This window comes from Podarcis melisellensis (genome assembly GCF_964234715.1).
Source record: "Podarcis melisellensis genome assembly, chromosome: 7".
In the NCBI taxonomy this organism is placed as follows: domain Eukaryota; kingdom Metazoa; phylum Chordata; class Lepidosauria; order Squamata; family Lacertidae; genus Podarcis; species Podarcis melisellensis.
The window spans coordinates 62,093,116-62,113,810 of NC_138539.1; the positions used below are offsets into that span (position 1 = coordinate 62,093,116).

The following is a 20,695-nucleotide window of genomic DNA, read 5'->3' on the forward strand; positions in this document are numbered from 1 at the left end:
AAACATTGGATCTGAACAACCCTTTTGTGGGATAAAGCCCCCATGTGGAAACTTCCTATGGCATGTCATTGTTTTTTGAGCAATCAAACCAGCCAAAGTGTTCCATTTTAAGGGAAGCACACGCTGCCTATTGCAAATTAAAACAATGCATTCACATCCATGTGTACACACACCTCTTTCGCTTTAGCTGGACCACGCCAGGCTCATCTTTCTCTGGTGTCATCGCTTTTAATGCACCCCATTTGGTTTCAGTGAACAACGTTCTCATCTACCGGAGGGGTAGTAAAAAGCTTTAAACAGTTGCGCGGGTCTTTTAATGGTAAATTTGTTTTGACAGAGCTGTTTTGCAAGGGCCTGGGCCATCCCGAAGTGATGTGGCTGACAGTGCTTTGCTGTTCTCGGAGCGAGGAAACATGTGGAAGGAATTGTTCTTTTACATTTCACAGCTTGTTATTTCCTCCGCAGGGCAACCTTTGACCTCTCCGAGAGATTCTGACACCCATAAGGGAAGTATTCCCACTGTTGAAAAGGAAGTGGGAAAGCAGTTTAATGGTGCAGAAGGTTGGGAACGGTGCGTGTCAAAAGAAACTCGGTCGGAAAGAAAGGACCAGCTCTTGAAATGTTTCCAGCAGGTCAGAGCTTTTATCGCTCCGGATAATTTGCTAACACTTTGAAAATAGATTTGCTTTGCATATGTCTTTCGATTACGAAAACACACATCTCCACACCCCCAACGATACCGTCTGTCAATTATTTTACTAGGCAGGCGAAGCCACGGACAAGTTTAAATCAAATGTGAAGGATCAAACAGAGCCCTGCAGAAAAGGTACAGAAAAGACGTGCCGCTCTCTAAAACACTGTGTGTGTGTGTGTGTGTGTGTGTGTGTGTGTGTGTGTGTGTGTAGGCTCAATGTGTTTGCAATTACAAGGTGTGTGTGGAGTGTACTGACAACATCAGATTAGAGGTGGTGTTTCTATGACATTTTTACACCCCTTTGCATTTTATTTGGTGGTTTATATTTGCAGATCATGATGTCTCCTGCTCTCCCCTTTCTCTCCTCACACCAGTATTATTAGCAGCATCTCTTTGCTAACAGAGGTCTCCTTCCCCACATGGCTTGCCTAATTCATGATCTTAAAATCATTTTGCAGCTCAGATGAACGGAATAAACTCTCATCTTCCAGCAGCCATGGGAAAATACATTTTCAAACTATTGTGCTGTTTCTGTGTGTGTGGATCAGAACACCATATTTGCAGATTACGCCACCTAATCCATAAACTGAGCCATGCCTTTAGGCCTGTCCTGTACTTATGAGGAGTGGTCTGAGGGCTTCCTTCTGCTAACCTTTTACAGCTGCTTAGAGCAGCTAATACTTCCTCCGTGGCTTAAAAAAATATATGCTCCCAGGAAGTGACACTCCGCATTATGATGTATGGTTATTTCCAAGGAGCATTTTTTAAAAAGTTTCTTTTAACTGTGCGACCATGGTGGATTTACTAGCTATTCCAAGTAGCTGTAAAATGTTGAAAGAACGAACGAAAGAAAGAAAAGCACAACTCAGACCTCCTTGTAGTTTTTTTGGGAAGTGAGTGAGTGAGGGAAATGAGGGTAAAACCCAGTGGATTTTTGAGGATCCCCCCCCAAAAAAAACTATTCACCCACAAATGGAACAAAACAGAGCTGGTTTTATGGACATACAGCGGTACCTCGGGTTAAGTACTTAATTTGTTCCAGAGATCCGTTCTTCACCTGAAACTGTTCTTAACCTGAAGCACCACTTTAGCTAATGGGGCCTCCCACCACTGCCGCATGATTTCTGTTCTCACCCTGAAGCAAAGTTCTTTACCTGAGGTACTATTTCTGGGTTAGCGGAGTCTGTAACCTGAAGTGTATGTAACCTGAAGCATATGTAACCCGAGGTACCACTGTACGTGAAATTAGCAAGGGACTGAAATAGGTTGACAACTGATCCGCTCCGTACTCCACTGAGCCACCAGACATGGCTTGTGGGCTTCATTCAGGACGTTGGGTGACATTGCTGGTTCTGGGATGGATCTCATGTTCAAAGGGAGCTAAGAGGGGAGTGTGAAGCTTGTATCAGCTGGAAAGGCCCTAGGAGAGATGACATTTATGCTCCCTAGCTGACTTATGAAGCCATTGCTGTGGCAATGCAGCAGGCTTTTCCTTATTCCACTTCCCATTCTATACAACTTCAAGGGGCCTATGGCTTCCAGCATGCAGCATGCTTCTCTGTGTCTGCTGTATATACAGGATGTAAACGTAATTACTTGATAAAACGCCAGAAGCTGCTCCTATCAATAATTCCTTATAGGCAGTGTTTCAAAGGGGTCAGTGACATTTGCTGAAATAAAGGAGTTTGCGTCCTCCATTTCCCCATGCCTAGATAGATTGTGCATGGGTAGGGTCTTGGGTTCGGGCAGATAATATCATTTTATTTATGTCGCAAAAGAAATTGGTGTCTTGTCATTTCAGTTGCTCTAGCCTGTTTTCTAGAAACTGTTCTCTAATAAGAGCCCGGTGTACACATCACATAACAAAATCCCCACCACAGGAAACAGCAGCAGAAGCAGCAGCAGCAACAATTATTGTTATTATTTTAAAATGTGTGGGTCACCTTGAGCTCCTAGGCGAATTGCAACATACAAAATAGGAAATACAATAAAAACAATCCATAAACAGAATTACATAAGAACACCAGTGGTTCGTCTGGTGCCTTCATTATATATTTTTAGGTGCCAGGTGAAAAAGTTCTTCAACCAGGTCTTTGGCTGATTAATATTCTACAGCCTTTTAAATGTGTCTGTGGGAAGGGGGGGTATTGTTTTGCTGTTTTGTATTACTTATTTGGGACGCAGGTGGCACTGTGGGTTAAACCACAGAGCCTAGGACTTGCCGATCAGAGGGCTGGCGATTCGAATTCCTGTGACGGGGTGAGCTCCTGTTGCTCGGTCCCTGCTCCTGCCAACCTAGCAGTTCGAAAGCACATCAAAGTGCAAGTAGATAAATAGGTAAACGGGAAGGTAAACGGCATTTCCGTGCGCTGCTCTGGTTCGCCAGAAGCGACTTAGTCATGCTGGCCACATGACCCTGAAACTGTACGCCGGCTCCCTTGGCCAATAAAGCGAGATGAGCGCTGCAACCCCAGAGTCAGGGGTCACTTTACCTTTGGTCAGGGGTCCCTTTACCTTTACCTTTATTACTTATTTACTTGTTTTTATCCTGTATTTTATTCTGTGAACTGCCCTGAGATCTTATGATGATGGTCAGTTAATAAATCTAATAAATCATAATAATTATATGTTTCCCCATCCAAATTACAACTCCAAGAAGCAACATTTAAAAACTGTCAGCAGAAGAAAAATGTTGACTCCAAAGCCCTTAAGAAGTGTCACTGTTAAAACTAATGAAACTGCTAAAAAACCCAAAAAGATTAAGCCGGGGGAGACTTTGCTTGGTACCCAAAAACTGCCACAGAAGGCACCAGGTGAGCTTCCCTGGGGAGAGCATTATGTAGTCAGGGTGCCACCACTGAAAAGGTCCTTTTTCCTCACTACCATCCTCCACTCTTCCAATGGAGGAGGCCTCCTAAGAAAGGCCTCTGTATATGATCTTGATATCTAAGTAGGCTTATATGGGAAGAGGCGTTCCTTCAGGTCCTGGGGTCCTGAAGCTGCTTTAGGTTCTATAGGTTAATGTTAGCACCTGGAATTTGGCTTGGAAATGTACTGGCAGTCAGGGCATGCAAGGACAGGTGTGGAAGGTTGTGAATGCTGCATCTTTGGTAGTAAATATGCAGCCAGATTCTGCAACTGCTGAACTTTCTGGACCACCTTCAAAGGCAACCTCACATATAAAACATTGCAGTAATCCAGACAGGAGGTTTCCAGAACATAGTTTATTGATGCTAAGATATCCCCATCAAGATAGGGATGTAACTGGGGCACCAGACTAAGGTGGCAAAGTGAATTCCATGCAACATTGGCCACTTTTGCCTCCAGGGATAATGGTGGATGTAGCTCCAAATGTGATCCTCTCGGGTGAGTGCAATCCTTTGTAGATCCGATCTGGACCAAGGGAACCATCTACAAGCAGCATCTTCATCTTGTTTGGCTTTGGCCTCAGCTTGTTGGCGCTCAACCAGTCCATTTCTGGAGAGAGGCACCTGCCTTAGAACATCCACCACTGTATCTGCTGAGGGAAAAAAGGGAGAAATAGAGTTGTGTGTTATCCACATATTGATGACAGCATGCTTCAAACTCCAGATGTCCCCACCTAGCAGGTTCTTGTGGACATTAAATAGGATGGAGAATAAGATTGTCCTCATGGAACCCCAAGGGGCCAAACATAAATCCCCGGCACCATTTTCTGGGGCCAACTGTTCAGGTAAGAATGGAGCCACAGCAAAGCAGTGCCCCAACTCCCAAATTGGATAGCTGTTCCAGAAGGATATATGGGTCAATTGTATCAAAAGACACTGAGATGTCCAGGATAAAAGTGTCATTCCCTTGTCTCCCATCATACTTCAAGACGTAGTCCCTTAGCTGCATTCTGGAATGTATTCAGAGGACTGTACCATGCCCTTTTACCTGATAATCTGAAATCTGCTTTTAATCTTGTAAAATCAGTGGGTTTAAGAAAATGCAGGAGGCCAAAGAATGTAATGATTTTGGAGCTGATTTACTAAAATAATTACAGCAAAGTGGCAATGTTGGATCTTTTCCCCCCATTGTTTTTCTAAGAAAGCAGAAATATTTATGTTTGGGTATGGTTTATAATTGTCCCTAGACTTGTCAGTGGGATTTTCATTTTAATTACAATTTCTAGTGCAGCTGTTCTACTCCTTCCATCATCTCATAGTTGATAGGGCATCTAATTAGCACTTTATAGCATTTTGCGGTCAATTATAAAATGTTATAAAAAAAGAGAGAATGCAGTTTAGCAGAGACGAAATGTGCAATTCTCGTTTTTGTTTTCATGGGGCTAATTTGCTGAGTAGTAGTGTGTATATGAGAGGGAATTTTTACATAGAATTTTATAAGCCACATTTCCTCTCTAGCAACTATGAAAAACTCCTATGATAAAAAAAAAAGTCGTCTGGAGCCGTTAGATGTCTTTCTGATTGCTGGCCCTATTAAAATCTTCTTAAAGTAATAGATAGGTTTAATTCCTCAAGCCAAAGAAAAATTATAGCATCTTAAGTATTTTCCACATTTATTATACTGATGTGCCTGTAGTAAGAACAGAAAGAAAAATCTGAGAAAGAAGCAAAATCTCTTGTATTGCAAGTTTTAAATGTACCAAGCTAAGGTTTACTTAATTAGAACCTTCAGGCAATAAAGGAAGCCTTTTTTAAATTCTGTGAATCTTAATATGCTAAATAATGCAAAGCTTCAACTCTTCAAGCATGAGACACACATCTGGCCGCTTAACATTTAAATTACGTGGGGAGGGGGAGGGGAAGAGAAATCCCATCCACTTCTGAGGTAATTTTCTTGAAGAAAAGAATGGGAAATGTATTATAACAAAATTTAATTTCATTTCAGATTTTCATTGTGTTTAATTGCACAGCATTTTTTTTTAGAGCATCTCTCTTTTTTATTTATGACACATTTTCTTTTCTCCTCCTGTAATTTTTTTTATTGATCTTTAATTTAAGCAGCTCCTCACAGTTTATGGCTGCTGAAGAAGTACATTGTGTTTTACCAGGAAATCTATCTAGAGTTAAAAGTAATGAGCTCAGTGATACAGAAAATAAAGGGAAGAATACAAGCTCAAAAAAAACCCTCCACCAACCAAAGCACAACCGCCCACAGGAAAATAATTCAGCAACAGTATATTCAATTTGTTTTCCTCTCCAACGTCTCACTCAGGCATACCAATCCTTTCTTTCCCTTTCCCCCTTCATCTCCATGCTCTCTGTATTTTGTGGAAACTCATATGAGAAATTTAGGTTTACTCAATGAATATGGATTAAACCACCCTATCATGCTGGTGCCACAAATACATTTTTAAAAAACATGTATTTGTGGTTGGGAGAGTGATGGAGAAAACACACTGAAAAGTTTGGGATGAACAAATGATTAACGGGAAGATGTACAACAACCACTGCAAAACAAATCAGGATGAATTCGGGATCAATGCTGGTTGTCATATAACGTCCCTGCAAACAAATGAGAATGAATGTTCAGTAAAGACCATAGTCTAACCTTCAAGCAAGCATTGTGCAAGCAAATCGGATTATTTATTTATTGCATTTGTACCCCACCTTTTCCTCAAAAGAGCTCAAGGTGGCATACATGGAGTGGCTGGGGCAACAAATATTATTTTTGTCCTCCTCAGTGAATCCCCACAGCTACCCTGTGAGGTAGGTTAGACTGAGAGACAGTAACTGGCCAAAGGTCACCCAATGAGCTTCATGTCAAGTGGAGATTTGAACACAGGTTTCCCAGGTCCTAGTCCAACACTCTAACCAGTACACCACACTGGCTCAATAAACAGGTCATCTGGAAGAGTGCTCTCTCTCTCTCTCTCTCTCTCTCTCTCTCTCTCTCTCTCTCTCTCTCCTGTTGCTAGAGAGGCAGAAGCACACAGCAATGCTTACTAACCATGGAAGCTATGTTCTACCTCACTGTCCGAGACATCAGGCCATTGTCCTGATCCAGCAGACTCGCCTTAGGTTCTTAAGTTTTCTAAGACCTAGCTTTTTAATTAATATTTTACAGACTGACCTAATTTTCTTTGAAGAAGGAAGGAAGTGTTATAAAATGGTGGCACAACAGCACAGGTGGTGGAGGGGTTTCCCTCCTGTCAGTAGCCACCGCCACCAGTGTCGTCCAGCAATGGTTGCTCAGTTTCTAAAACAGGAGGGGAAAAAAGCAGGGGGAAGGAAACTCTCAAACAAAAGGGCCCCTTTCCGGGTTCTGACCTGTAGGTTTGCCTTTCAGAACTTGGGAGCCTCCTTTAGAAGTCCTTATTGAGGTAACCCGATGGTGAACAGTAATGGTGGGTGACTACTAGGCCTTTTCTGTTGTGTGGTCACAGTTATGGAAAACTTTCCTCAAGGAAGCTCACCCACCCAAGACGTTTCACTACCTAAGGCAAAGCAGTAACTGCCTCCCCTTCCAAATCAAGGTGTTAGTACCCGTTACCCATCCAATGATTCTGTCACCTGAGGCAATAAATTAATACAGTGAGTTTTTTCGTCTTGCGAATTTTTCGTCTTGCAAAGCACGGATTCCCTGGGTATTAACGGTTTTAAGAAAAAGGAAACAAACTTGCAAGACGTTTTCATCTTGCGAAGCAAGCCCATAGGGAAATTCGTCTTGCGAAGCAACTCAAAAAACGAAAAACTCTTTCATCTTGCGAGTTTTTTGTCTTACGAGGCATTCTTCTTGCGAGGTACCACTGTAAATATGACACAGTGGAAATATGGCAATAATAGATTAAATGACTAACAATTGGCTGTCATTTCACGATACCCATGATACTTAGATGTGCACTAAGAGCTGCTTAAGATGTACATTGAAAGCATCCGCCCAGTGCCGGATTTACATACAGTGGTACCTCGAGTTAAGAACTTAATTCGTTCTGGAGGTCTCTTCTTAACCTGAAACTGTTCTTAACCCGAGGTACCACTTTACCTAATAAGGGCCTCTTGCTGCTGCCGTGCTGCCTCCACACAATTTCTGTTCTCATCCTGAAACAAAGTTCTTAACCTGAGGTACTATTTCTGGGTTAGCTGAGTCTGTAACCTGTAACCTGAAGCATCTGTAACCTGAAGTATCTGTAACCCAAGGTACTGTATAAGCTAAACAAGGTATAGCTTAGGGCCCCACTCTCTTCGGGGCCCCAAAAAATTTAAAGAAAAAAAGACTGGATATACATGAATAAAAAAAAATCATTTTAAGTTAGAGCTTAATAATTATTTCACTATTAATATACTTCTTAATTGTATTTCACTATAAATATACTTCTTAATTGTATTTCAGTTCAACAATTACTTTGATAAAATACATATTTTGTTATGTGCAAATGGCTTTAGATACTTATTAGGTCCATAAATTACCATATAGCATATATTCAACAGAAAAAACAGTACAATTTGTTTCTGACAAAGGACAGCTGGACATATAAAGGGTCCCATTACCTTCAGTAGCTTAGAGCCTCATCAAATCCGGCCCTGCATCTGCCCTGGGTTCGGTGGGGTAAGGAGAGGGCTAGCCTGCACAGCCTCGCCATTCCCCTCATGTGTACTTTGAATGCATGAGAGGGGAGTTATCTGAGTTCTACTTATTCATCATCAGCAATGTCATGGGCACCAGAAACAAAACAGAAGAGAAACAAAACAGAACAGACACATGAATTTTACTACTGAAATTTGGGTCCCTTGCTAACCCTATGCCTTTGAAAAAGCATCTCATGCAACAGTTGGTTAAGTGCTGCATGTTTCTTCCCAAAACAAGCAACCAGCAAAAAAGCAAACAAGCAAGCAAGCACATAATTTTGATGGGTTTAATACCTGAATCTGTTTTCTTGCATTTGTTCCAGCTCTTGTACATCAGCGATAGTAGGCCGCTGTGCCTGTATTTTTGTTGTTGTCATTACTAGTTTCAGTTTGTGAACATTATAAGCAAGTGATTGAGAATTATACAGGCGGCATACTTGAGGCTAAAGATATAAATCTTAAATTATTTAAAATTTGCTAATGCTAATATGATTATGGAAACAAGTATATTTTCAGCCATTTGAATTACATATTTGTTGTGCTTTCTCTGCTTAGGAAATGAGCCATATCCAATCAACTCTGGTTTGTCTGATAAGAATTGTGATCTGGTCCCAGTGAAGGAAGCTCATGGTATATATAGCAAAGTAAGGATCTATCTATCTTCTTCCTATCTATCATCTATATCTATCTATCATCTATCTATCTATCATCTATCTATCTATCATCTATCTATCTATCTATCTATCTATCTATCATCTATCTATCTATCTATCTATCTATCTATCTATCTATCTATCTATCATCTATCTATCTATCATCTATCTATCTATCTATCATCATCTATCTATCATCTATCTATCTATCTATCTATCTATCTATCTATCTATCTATCTATCTATCTATCTATCTATCTATCATTTATCTATCTATCTATCTATCTATCATCTATCTATCTATCATCTATCTATCTATCATCTATCTATCTATCTATCTATCTATCTATCTATATCTATCATCTATCATCTATCATCTATCTATCTATATCTATCTATCTATCTATCTATCTATCATCATCATCTATCTATCTCTATCATCTATCTATCTATCTATCTATCATCTATCTATCATCTATCTATCTATCTATCATCTATCTATCATCTATCTATCTATCATCTATCTATCATCTATCTATCTATCATCTATCATCTATCTATCTATCTATCTATCTATCTATCTATCTATCTATCTATCTATCATCTATCTATCATCTATCTATCTATCTATCTATCTATCTATCTATCTATCATCTATCATCTATCATCTATCTATCTATCTATCTATCTATCTATCTATCTATCTATCTATCATCATCTATCTATCATCTATCTATCATCTATCTATCATCTATCTATCATCTATCTATCTATCTATCTATCTATCATCTATCTATCTATCTATCTATCTATCTATCTATCTATCTATCTATCATCTATCTATCATCATCATCTATCTATCTGTCTATCATCTATATCTACAATTGCCTTATAAATTGCAGTGATTTCAAAAGGCATCCTTGACTTGCAGTGGAGGTTTTTTTTGTGCATCTGAAGGAAAACTGCTGACATTTTGTGAACTCAGCAATGCCAGTAAAACTTTTTTATGGCTCAGAACACACCTTTTCCCCGCTCTGCCAAAGACTTTGGCTAAATAAATCCCTTAACAGCTCACCAATACCTGCCAATCTTTGAAGTGGTAATTAGCTGGTTATTTTCTTTGCTGAACTTTTATGGTTTATTGGGTATTCTCACTTCTGTTTCTACCTGCTCCCTTCAAAAGTGTGTTTGGGTTTTAGAGTCCATCATAAGATGATAGTGAAACTGAGCAATTCTCTTTTGGAAAAGGACCAACCCATCAAAAACCATTTTTAAATTCTTGTACTTTCTTTTTGCATTCCCCTCCCCCCCAAAAATCGCTGGAATTTCATCATTAAACAAATACTTGTAGGCATGGTTTTCTTCCTCCTCCTCTTCTTTGGCAATCACTTGTAGTCAAGTAAGATTGTCTTCCATAAACATGGTCTTAACAGTGAGTCTGTACATGACTGTGGAGGCCAATTCTGGATCCACACGTCCTTGCACAGTGTGGACATAGGTTTCCGGGTGGGAGTTGACACGGTGAGGGTTTCCAAAATGTGCCTTCCTCTTAACTCATTTCTCCTTTTCGCCCTGAGTTCATGCTTCTTCAAAGTCTGTAGGCATGGTACCAAACACCTAATATTTAATATGCTACCAGATCAAACACAAGGGGCTAGGGATGACCTGTAAAGTCCTATAAACCTTGGGAAGTTAATATTTGAAGGGCTATCTTCATAAGAACATAAGACAGTCCTGCTGGATCAAGTCAATGGCCCATTTCCTCCAAATCTTGTTCTCAAAATGGCCAACCAGATGCCTATGAGAAGCCTGCATGCAGAACCTGATAAGAACACCCCCTTCTTCTCCATTAGGAAAGTTCCATCCAATAGAAGTCTCAAACCAACCCATTGCTTGTATGAGCAATAAACCCATTATTTATGATAAGGTAAAGGTAAAGGTACCCCTGCCCGTACGGGCCAGTCTTGACAGACTCTGGGGTTGTGCGCCCATCTCACTTAAGAGGCCAGGGGCCAGCGCTGTCCGGAGACACTTCCGGGTCACATGGCCAGCGTGACATCGCTGCTCTGGCGAGCCAGAGCTGCACACGGAAACGCCGTTTACCTTCCCGCTGGTAAGCGGTCCCTATTTATCTACTTGCACCGGGAGGTGCTTTCGAACTGCTAGGTTGGCAGGCGCTGGGACCGAGCAGCGGGAGCGCACCCCGCAGCAGGGATTCGAACCGCCGACCTTTCGATCGGCAAGTTCTAGGCGCTGAGGCTTTAACCCACAGAGCCACCTGTGTCCTATTATTTATGATAATGCAGTATTATTTCATGAAGTGAAATAGTTCCAGAGCAATAATCGTAAGTGGATGTATACTACATTATTTTTCTTTTGTTAGCTGCTCCAGGAATATGATTGAAGGGTGGTATAAACTTGAAATGAATTAATAAGTTGGTCTAAGTTAACTTATTAAATTTGGATTGTTTAAATTGGCATTTGTTAGGTACCTCCAGCATTTGGAGAGAAAGCTTCATAAATAAGCATGCACATAGCTAAGCAGTTAAGTGGTGTTTATTTCAATGGGGTTTAAGTGCACCTCATTTTCCCTCTGAGTCATGTCCACTGTACTTTTAAAACAAAACCCAGAAAACAAAAGCACCCTTGCTGGAGGAAAATGTAAGAAGTTACATTTGGAGAAGGAGAGATGTTCAGAGCCTTCTAAGTGACTTCCATGCCTCAGCCTAATTACTGCTATTTTTGTTCTTCTGATGTTTTGTTGGCCTAAAGAGCAATACAGTGACATCTTATTTGATGTTGTTCAGAGCATTGCACTGTGTGTAATTAAGTTATTAACGTATTGTTATTAAAGGGCACAAAGTGCTTATGCCCATGCGATCATTGTGAGAAAGTAAAAGCTTCCTGGAGCCACACCCTCATGCCTTTGACATAAGATCTGGTTCTGAGTCATGTGCATGATCAAACACAACCCAGTGAAGTTCACATATAATCCGTTTTAATGCCTTTTTGCTTTGCATCTTGAACGCTGTAATTCTGACTCACAAGCTTGCAGAGAGTGTGTCAACGCTTTGCACAGGCAACTAGTTTTGAAATCTCAGACTTCTTGCATGTGCAACCCCATGCTGCATTCAGATGACTTTGCCAAAACCTCTGATTGCCGCAGGCTCACATGCTCCCTCACATAGGCGCCGACTCCCTGGGGCCCTGGGTGCTGAGCACCCACAAAATTTCAGTGCTAGGGCCATGCACGCTGCATGGCACCCACGACCCCAGGCACCCACAGTTGCAATACCAAGTGGGCACTCCTGCTCCCTCTTCCCCTCCCCTCTTCCTCTGCAATACAAGGGAAGATACAGGATAAGGTATATCCACTTCTAACCAGAGGCAAACCATAGTTTGCTGTTGCATCTGAACGTAGTAATCTATGGCTCACCCAAACTGTTGGATTACAATGAGAATTTGTTGTTGTTGTTTAGTCATGTCCGACTCTTCGTGACCCATGGACCAGAGCATGCCAGGATTAGGATGTGTCATTAACTAGAAGTCCTGTTTTTCTTGTATGTGAATGATATCCCATTCAAGAGGCAAAAAGGGGCAGTAGTAACTTGGAATACCTAAAACAGGAGTGAGGCTACAAAACCAAGATTACCTGATAGAGGGTCCCACTTTCCTGTTTACATACCATCCAGCAGTGGTAGCTTGCATGGGCGTAGCCAGGACTTGGGGGGGGAGCAGGACTTTTTCGGGGGGCGAACTGATGTGATTGGTCAGTTCAGTATTTCTATTGTTCTACTTGCTCTAAAGGGGGCAGCAAATTGTGACAATGCTGTGCTGGTTAGGGCAGAGATGGGGTGAGTTGGGATGGGGGCAGCCCCACAGGTGCACCTGCAAGGGCACCGCTGCCTAATCAAAGTTCCCCTGGACTCACTTCTGCCTCACCCCATCCACATGGCAGCAAATGCAGAACTGCTTTTGCTGAGAGAACATGACTGCCTCCACTCCCTGCTCCCAAATGAGCCACTACTGTTGTCTAGAACCAATCCCCAAACATTGCTGGACTACAGCTCCAAGCAACCCTGAGCATTGCCCATGCTGGCTGGTGGATGATGGGCTTGCAGTTCAAGAATATTAAGACATTATTAACCAACTCCAGGGTTGCAGGTGGTCCAATGCCTAGTGGTCTCAGCAATTATGTTATATGCCAGTCATTTCGCAGAGAAAAATCCAGTTTCATCACTGTGCAAAGCCACTTTGTATCCTATCTGCTCTAAACATCTATTGCCCGGGCTGAACATTTAGGGTTTTATTCCCCATTTCTTAAGGACCAAGTGACAAATTGGCTGCACTTACAAAGATGAAAGTGTGTGAGTCAATGCTAACCAAATTCCTTTGCTATTTGTGTGTTAAAACCATGGTGCTGCACTGCAAAGTTCGCTAGATTATTTCAAATATATAAAGTAGTTCCCAAACAAGGCCGTTCAAACAGGAGTTGTAAAATCTCTAGTGCATTGTTTTGGCCACTTAATCTCCCTTATTTATGACTGTTATTTTTAGACGAGCCAGAATGATCCGAGCAACGTGTGTGGCCAAGGAAGTCCTGGGATCGGACTAAATGAACCAGCTTTCCGTGTAACATCTTATCTGGAGGAGTTAGAGAAACACAGATTCTCCGTATGGTGAGCAAACTGATTTTTCAGTTTGTTTTTGGTTTACTCCTGCAGAACTATGCAAAACATGTTGGTTTTTTCCCCCTCTTTAGGTCAGGGTGGGGCGGGGGCAATAGAAGCAAAACTATCTAAGGAAACATGACAGTTGAAATAAGTGGTGATTTAGTACCGGGGCTGTTCATTATTTCTGGAATCAGAAAATACATTTCATTTCTTCTGTTGCTGGAAGTGATGCCGTTTGAATCAGCCATAAAAATGAGTTCCTGGCCATTTGTGGTTATTAAAGACCCCTGGGCATTTCTTTTTAAAAGAGTAGCTGCACAAGTAGCTGCTCTCACCACAAGATTCTTGCCAAATCCTTATTTTATATTCTGCCAGCCTTAGTGTTTTGCCTGGAGTTTTCAGTTAGACAAAACATGCTGCCTCCCCCCCCCCTCTCTCGCCCTCTTTCCTCCTGGCTTCAGAGTTCCTGCTCCACCTTATGAGAAGCATCTTAGAAGAACTCCTAGTCTCTTCAACGCTAACAATTTGTTCAGAAACATTTCCTAGACCCCTTTTTTTTTTATTTAAGAGAGAGAGTGAAAGAGAGGAAAGGACCACTATGAGTAGGTGATGACATGCATAATAATGCCAGCGTAATAAGGCGTGCATATCTATTTCCCCAACCCAAACCCATGTTGCAAATTTCAAAACAGAAGTGACTGAAGTGGCAAAATGCTGCCAGCCCCTTTTTCTGCCTGATTTATTAGACGTGAGGTACATGCTCGCCTTGGCAGTTATGATTTCAAACAATCCCCACTGGCCCCATGTGGAGCACTTAAGAGCACAATTAAGGCTATTGCTTTCAGAATCTGATTATGAAATGATGAGCGGGCAGGAGGAAGTTTAATAAGGAAGTAGGAGTGGGCGAATCTGTCAATTCCTGTTTCTCATTTTGTTCCAATCTTAAATTCAGATCTCCACATTTCTACACCATTATTTGTGATTTTTATCATTAAAAGATCACCGTGAAAATTCTGCAGTATTTTAGTGCAAATTTCTCTTGATATACATAATTTCCCTAATATTTATTTATTTATGCAAACCCGTTTCCCCTGATAGAATGGATTTTTGTAGACACGACTTGCCTGGAAAACTGCATTGCAAAATTCGGTGTGAATGTCAAAGGATGGCTTTGTTTCAGTTTGCGCATTGAAAGTGCTAATGACCGCTCCCCGCTTAAAACAGGGGGCGCCCTTTGCGTGGACGCGTGCAGCCCCTAGACCTGGAGCGGCTCCAACAGCATAGGCTAGGCTATGCCTTCCCTCAGGTGGGATACCTGGAGGTCTCCGCCTACCTCAGTCAGTTGTCCAATCCCACCTGGGGGAAAGAGTTGCCAAGGAGACCAGGCCAGGTAGGGGAGGGATTACCTACCCACACAAAGGAGGGAGGATCTTACCTGGGAATCTTGAGTCGTTATTCCACATGACGGGGGGACCGCGCAGGATCTGGGGACTCCGCCTGTCCACGCAATTATGTACATTCACTTTTAAATTCGAATGGGATCAAATCTCTGTTCCATCCCTTATAAGAAAGGATTGATCTTTGCAAATAATATTTGTTTGATAATCAAATATTATTATTTCTTATTTATGTGATTCACCCTGCTCTAACCACTCTCTTACTTGCTCTACCCTAAATCCCACTAACCCACCTTAGATTCACCAGCTGCCAGGAAGGTTGCTATCAAATCAAAAATTGGGAACTCTATTCAGTGGCCCACCCATACCCTGCTCCATCTGAGTGGCTTGTTGAATTGTCACTCAGAGCTGTTGCTTATAGAGCAGGAAGTTTCCAGTTCTAGCCCTAGCAGGAAAGCAGGGACCAGTGGCTTTGTGGGAGGGAATGATAGCTTAGCAAAAGAGCATTGCGCGTGTCACATGTGGAAAGCTGCAGGTTTGGTCCCTGGCATTTCCAGTTACCAAAAGTTTGAGCAGCATGTGATAGCTAAATGATTCTCTGTCAAACACCCTGGGGAGCTACTGCCAGCCAGAGCAGATAATGATGGGCTATATCAGGGTTCCTCAAACTTGGCTTTCCAGCTTTTTTGGGACTATAACTCCCATCATCCCTAGTTGCAGGACCAGTGGTCAGGGATGATGGGAACTGTAGTGCAATAACATCTCTGCACCCTAGAGGCAGAGGCTTAGCAAACCGGTATGTTGCTGCACAAAAATTCTACGCAATGCTGGGTAGCAATGAGATCAACAAAGGGCAGGCTCTAAGCTGTCTATTGTTTATCTTCTTCATTTCTCTGCTCCTGCACTGTCTCCCCAACTTGTCTCTGAAGGGCTGCTCCCTTTCTCTGATCCCAGACCTTCCTCTACTAGTTCTTTAACAATATATTATGTTAGATGATTAGAGACAAAAATAAAAATAAAAAATAATGGGGCTTTAGGTCTAGGAGCTTTTTAGGTTTCCATAAACATCAGAGTTTTAGATACTCTGAGATGCAATCTGAGCAATTTCCTTGATCTTTTACTGGAGCTGGTAAATCATTTATTGGGGTAGCCTTTTTACAAAATCCTGCTTTTAAAAAACCCCCCATAAAGTCTATTTATCGTAAAATGCTGTACTACCAGCCATCTTCAAAGTGATACATGTACTGCATTAATTATCAGCTAACAATGGCCTTGAAAATGGTTTGAGCTTTTTCAGTATCCTGGCGCCCCATTATCTTTGCCTTGTAAAAAAATAAAATTGAAAATAACATAAAATTGGAATACAGGAGCCAAGAAGTGTGTATTTTAAGACAGGATTTCCCTCAAACTTTTTTTTTTAAGTGATTGCAAAAACTGCTATTCTTATCACTGCCAATATTTGTCTCCATAATGCTATAATTCATAGCATACTTCAATAATATGTGAAGCCCTAAGTGGACAAGCCTTGAAATCTTTATAAAATGAGTCTGCAAACCCCAAAGGACATACAGGGCCCAATCTATTGCTCACTTACTTCACGGGCACATTGAGCTGGATCTGAAGATGAGCTCAGTGGAGTTCAGGGCCGGTACAACCATCAGGTAGGTGAAGCAACCACCTTGGGTGGCAGGAGCCACAGGGGCAGCAGATTCCGGTGTAGATATTTACTCCCCCCTTGTTCCTGGTTTCATTCTTCATACCGCTTTTTGTCCCTAACAGTGAGGAGGGGCACAATTTTGTGGTTTGCCTCAGGTACCAAAATGTCTTGGGCTGCCCCTGGTGGAGTTCCACTCGCAGTGAAGAAGGTGATCTATATCTATATCTATATCTATATCCTCTCTGCCCAGAACATTGGAGGCTATACACCACACCCCCTCAACAGTATTTATAGGAACTCAAACACTGAGATCCTGCTCTGTTCCAGTAACAAGAAGCCGAAAGCACCAGCCTGAAGATGACGAGTGAGACCTCGTCGAAACGTCGCCTAGACACCCCAACTTTTACACGGGAAGACACCCGAGGACACCAAAACCTGCATCTATATCTATATCTATATCTATATCTATATCTATATCTATCACCTAGCCAATTCTGCCGTCCCTCTGCAGCCCCCTGAAAAAGTGCACCAGATGACTGAGGAACTTTCCAGAACAGTGCAGGAGGTGGCTGTGGACAGTGGTGGAGGAAGGGGGTGCGAGGGATGCGGGTGTCATCACTGAGGGGGGGGTGACAAAATGACAAAAATATGAGTTTAAAATAATAATAATAAAAAAATTGGGCTCATGAAACTTTATAGTTCAGTCAACAAACTTAACGAAACGTGGCTGGCATTGGGCGCCACACCACGGGGGCCGGCACTTACTGTGGGGCCTCCAGTGTGCCCGAGCCACACGTCTCTCCTGGGAGTGATGTGGTGGTTTGGGCGCCTGCAGGTTCCACGCTCCCTGAAATGGCAGCATGGGACTTGTGCCTGCCCTCCGCCTCTCCAACTGCCCTACAGCTGAGGAAGAGGCGACGGAGAAGCTCCATGCAGCGCGCCCTGCCCCTGGCTGCAGGATGTATGGGCCGCACCTGGCACCCGAGTGTTTAGCTATGCCGCTGGCTGTGGAGGAGGCTGCAGGAAAGTGGGGAGCTGGTGGAAATTGCCGAACTATCCCTATTCTCCAGTGCAGAACCTCTGCTGGGTTCCAGTTCCCTCCATGAGCAGGAGCCCTTATGCTCATGTAGGAGACAAGAGTCTTTGGTGCCCAGAAAGCATTTCATTTGATGACTTCAGAAAACTCTCACCACCTCCTAGTAGAAACTCAATTCTTTCCCCATTCTCAGTGATACAGTTTATGTTTAAAAAGGTAAAAATACAGTTCAGCTATGATTGTCCTCTATATTTTCCTGGTCACAATTTTTTTTGAATTTTGTTCAGTTGTGTTTCTCTTTTGTGCTGCCAGTGGCCAATGGGAATTGCCAGCTTGCAGCTCAGTAGCAGGTTGTGGGGGCAGCAAAACTTACCTGACCTCCCATCACTGGTGCAAGAGGGCAGGGAGGTCTGCACAGTGCAAATGCATGTACAGCACCTCCTGGCAAATAGAAGGGGAAGAAATGGAGGCAGTGAGAGATTTTACTTTCTTGGGCTCCATGATCACTGCAGATGGTGACAGCAGTCACAAAATTAAAAGACACCTGCTTCTTGGGAGAAAAGCAATGACAAACCTAGACAGCATCTTAAAAAGCAGAGACATCACCTTGCCAACAAAGGTCAGTATAGTTAAAGCTATGATTTTCCCAGTAGTGATGTATGGAAGTGAGAGCTGGACCATAAAGAAGGCTGATCGCCGAAGAATTGATGCTTTGGAATTATGGTGCTGGAGGAGACTCTTGAGAGTCCCATGGACTGCAAAAAGACCAAACCTATCCATTCTGAAGGAAATCTGCCCTGAGTGCTCACTGGAAGGACAGATTGTCCACCTCATGAGAAGAGAAGCCTCCCTGGAAGGACAGATTGACCACCTCATGAGAAGAGAAGACTCCCTGGAAAAGACCCTGATGTTGGGAAAGATTGAGGGCACAAGGAGAAAGGGACGACGGAGGATGAGATGGTTGGACAGTGTTCTCGAAGCTACCAGCATGAGTTTGACCAAACTGCAGGAGGCAGGGGAAGACAGGAGTGCCTGGCGTGCTCTGGTCCATGGGGTCACGAAGAGTCGGACACGGCTAAGCGACTAAACAACATGGGTGCATTTGCACTTTGCCAACTTTGCTGCAGTCTTACCCCACTCCCTCTCAATAAGCCACAGTGACATTGGTGATGGTTAGCTCTGCCGACTGCTCCTGCCAGAACCTCCAGAGGGGTGCCAGGTTGGGGAGGCTGAATTAGCCATTGTCAGTGACGCAGTTCCATTAAAACATAATGTACTCGGCAGTGTATGAAATCAGTCTTAAAACTGGCACTGAAATCACAGTGCTTAAAAACCATCAGGTTTATTTCCACCTGCTTCCCATAGGGGACACATGAATCTGAGAGCTTGAAGGAAAGGAAGAGTTAATTGTAAGCGCTGCAGTGCCGTGGTGACATTGTTTTTAGCAAAAACAATAAACTTTCATTTTTTATAACACACAAGTGATTTGACATTGAAATAAATGCAGATGCTTCTTTGCACAGTGTATTCCCTGTTGTGTTTTCTTAAACACCTTCACATATGGTTTGCCTCATTCTTGTGAAACTGCTTGTTGTTTATGTCATACAAACAGAACAGATTGATTTTACACTGAGTAAGTAGGGAGCAGAATGAATTATCCATTGGAAGCAAATGATTGCCTGTGTGTTCAAAATATTTGAAATTAATCTTGGCTGTTTGAAAAAAAATAAATTCTTAGGATTCTTCCTGAGATCTATTTTACATTTTATTTAGGCTATGTGATGTTTTGTTTTCTTCTTTAAAAGGGGAAAAGTTTCAGTGTTTCAGCTTCACTTCTGGCCAATTTGTTACCATTTCTGCAGATGTCCGAATCGTAGGTAAAACTGCCTGAACAAGAATAAGCAGTCAGATTTGGTTTTAGTCTTGTGTAAATGCCTGTAAAGCATGTCACACTCTTAAATAACTCTTTTTCCTGGCTGTACCTTTGACTCTCCTACAAAATTCATTCATTTTTTCATTCATTCACTTATATCAAATTGTTCCCTTGCCTTAACTTTGCTCCTCACCTCTGTATGCATGTAAACTTTATAGATGATCTCATGCACAGGATTAAGGTAGTTTTGTCAGCAATCGTAGGTTAGTAGGATAGTGATAAGAATGGTGATGATCACTTTCCCCCCTGACATGCACACCTAAATTTTCTTTTCCAGAAACTGCCTACACAGGACATGTGCCCTGTTCCCTATCTGCTTTATGAAGCTCTCACATGTAAAACACATTTTGATAAAAGAGGTTTTTTTTGTTTTTTTTTAGAGAAAAAAGGGTGGGAAATAATGTTTTCCATTGAAAAGGGCCTTATACCACAAGTCCTTTCTGCCCTTAACATTCCATAAACAAATGGGATTTTTTTTTTTTTGCTTACACCAGTTAATGAACATATTCAGGTCTATTGGAGTTTAGTTTATGAGTTTAGCTTCTGCCATATGAACCTGGTTTATGCGCCTCTGTTTAAATAATATGCCTCAATGTACCTGTATATTCTTCTCCTTCTCCTTCTTCAATAAACAAAAAAGGGACACCCCCATTTTCCCATTGAAATGAATACTCTGAGTAGAGGGGGTCTTGGTGAGAACACAAGAAAACTCAGTCTGAGTATCTTACCAAGGCAGTTGGGGAGATGAGGATTGAGATGACCAAAATTTATAGAACTGACTGTCTGTAATCCAACATGACACAACGGATAAGGTTTCAGATATCTTGCAACTGGGAGAGATGGAGGGAGAGTGATTCTGTTGTGCAGGTGCCATATATATAATTTATATGATGAAAGGACACATTTACCAAACTGGAGTTAAAGGAGATCCACAATTTTCAAATGAACAATAAAGCAGATAAGCGGCATATTTTAGTTGTGGTTCATTTTCATGGCTGAAACTATTCCTTGGGTGCATTTCAAGGAAACAAACGAATGGAACTAAATGCCATAATTATTGTTCATGCTTGTTGCTTAATATGTACACAAAGCATATTGG

At 42.0% G+C, this 20,695-nt stretch overlaps 1 protein-coding gene across 1 annotated transcript in view; it reads left to right on the top strand.

Moving 5' to 3' along the window:
- Positions 1-547: 547 nt before the first annotated feature.
- LOC309373790 (uncharacterized protein) overlaps positions 548-20,695 on the top strand; it is an 87,879-nt gene continuing 67,731 nt past the window's right edge. Inside the window, exons 1-4 of the mRNA XM_081918325.1 lie at positions 548-632; positions 763-826; positions 8,803-8,891; positions 13,458-13,579. The gene's annotated coding sequence lies outside the window, so the exon portion shown is untranslated. The remainder of the gene's footprint in view (positions 633-762; positions 827-8,802; positions 8,892-13,457; positions 13,580-20,695) is intronic.